Genomic DNA, 1,759 nt, shown 5'->3' on the forward strand with positions numbered 1-1,759 from the left:
ATTTCTGCCCTGGCACAAGGGGGCAGTGGTGTACACTTTTTTAGTTTCACTTGTTTAGTCGTGCTGTGGGGAGGGAGGGACGCTGCAAAAAAATAACACTGGCGTATGTTCACAGTGTGCAGTGTCTCGGCCACACTGGGTTTGCCCCCGCTCACAGCATGTGTGCTTTCCCTGTCTACACTGCTTAGGCTCTAGGTTGCTCTGCCGGCAACTATCTGAGGCCAGCCCTGGGTTGTATGCACTTCCCAGGTCTAAGCCACTTAGGTTCAGGTACTCCGGTAGTCCTCAGAGGCACAGACTCGGTTGAAAGTGAAAGTGAAGTCGCTTAGCCGTGCCCGACTCTTTGCAGCCCCATGGACTGTAGCCTACCAGGCTCCTCCATCCGTGGGATTCTCCAGGCAGGAATACTGGAGTGGGTTGCCATTTCCTTCTCCAGGAGATCTTCCCCACCCGGGAATCGAACCCGGGTCTCCCGCGTTGCAGGCAGATGCTTTACCATCTGAGCCACCAGGGAAGCTCAAGACTCGGTTGGGCCTGCATTTTGTGCCCTTCCCAGATCCGAGCAGCTGAGGTGACCAGGTGTTTGGCGAGCGCTGTTGCTGTGACTTATCGCCTCCCCCATCCCTGCCACTCAGTTTTCTGGGTGTACTACTGGCGCACCTTCTCAGGCGGATGTTGACTGTCCAGAATCCCAAAAAGTATTGGTTAGCAGCGAAGACTGCATGCAGTTTGGTAGATGATGCCTCTCTGGGCCGCTATTGCCCCCTTCAGGCTCTGGCTGCCCTCACCTGCCTATCTCGAGAGGGGGATGGGCCAGCCTGAAGCCAGCTAGCTCTAGTCAGTCCTTTGTTCTGTGAGTGGGCCTGGCAGTGTTTTAGGTTAGGGCTTTTCACGGGCTAGCTATCCCACAGTCTGGTTTGCTATCCCGAGTTAGTCCCCTCAGATTGCCCTCGGGGCATTCAGGCCCCGTCCTTACTCTAAGCAATGCAGCCTGCGCCTCCCTGCCCAGCCCCCGCTTGCTAGTGGCAGGTGCAGGCATCTGTACTGCTTCTCTGCTGGGGCAGTTGCCATTGGGCACGTAATCTATGGGTTTTAATTATTTATTTATTTTTTGTCCCAGTTATGTTGCCCTCTGTGGTTCCAAGGCTCACCACAGACTCAGCAGTGACAGTGTTTCCTGGTGTTTGGAAATTTCTTTCTTTTTTAAGACTCCCTTCCCAGGATGGAGCTCAGTCCCTACCTCCTTTGTCTCTCTTTCTTTTATATTTTTTCCTACCTCCTTTTGAAGACAATGGGCTGCTTTTCTGGGTGCCTGATCTCCTCTGCCAGCATTCAAAAGTTGTTTTGTGGTATTTTCTCAGTGTCCATATGTTCTTTTGATGAATTTGTGGGGGAGAAAGTGGTCTCCCCATCCTATTCTTCCACCATCTTCCACCGCTGGTCTTTAAACTACACGGACAACTATTCTCCCTTCTAACACACTAATAAATAATGCTCATCCTCATGATTTTTTTGCTGGGTCAGGGGTCATCCTTACAGGACAGACACAATGAACGGTACAACACTTCCAGACACACCAAAGAACAACTGCGCATCTTTGACTTGTTTCATTATCTTATAGTTTTCTGCATACAGGTCTTTTGCCTCCTTAGGTAGGTTTATTTCTGGGTATTTTATTCATTTGGTTGTAATGGTAAACGGGATCGTTTCCTTAATTTCTCCTTCTGATCTTTTGTTGTTAGAGTATAAGAATGCAATA

At 50.1% G+C, this 1,759-nt stretch overlaps 1 non-coding gene across 1 annotated transcript; it reads right to left on the minus strand.

The window, feature by feature from the left end:
• Positions 1-442: 442 nt before the first annotated feature.
• On the minus strand, positions 443-514 carry TRNAC-GCA. The gene has a single exon. It is a non-coding gene; the product is annotated as a tRNA-Cys (tRNA).
• Between the last annotated feature and the right edge of the window lie 1,245 nt (positions 515-1,759).

The sequence above is a fragment of the Capra hircus genome (genome assembly GCF_001704415.2).
Source record: "Capra hircus breed San Clemente chromosome X unlocalized genomic scaffold, ASM170441v1, whole genome shotgun sequence".
Taxonomy (NCBI): domain Eukaryota; kingdom Metazoa; phylum Chordata; class Mammalia; order Artiodactyla; family Bovidae; genus Capra; species Capra hircus.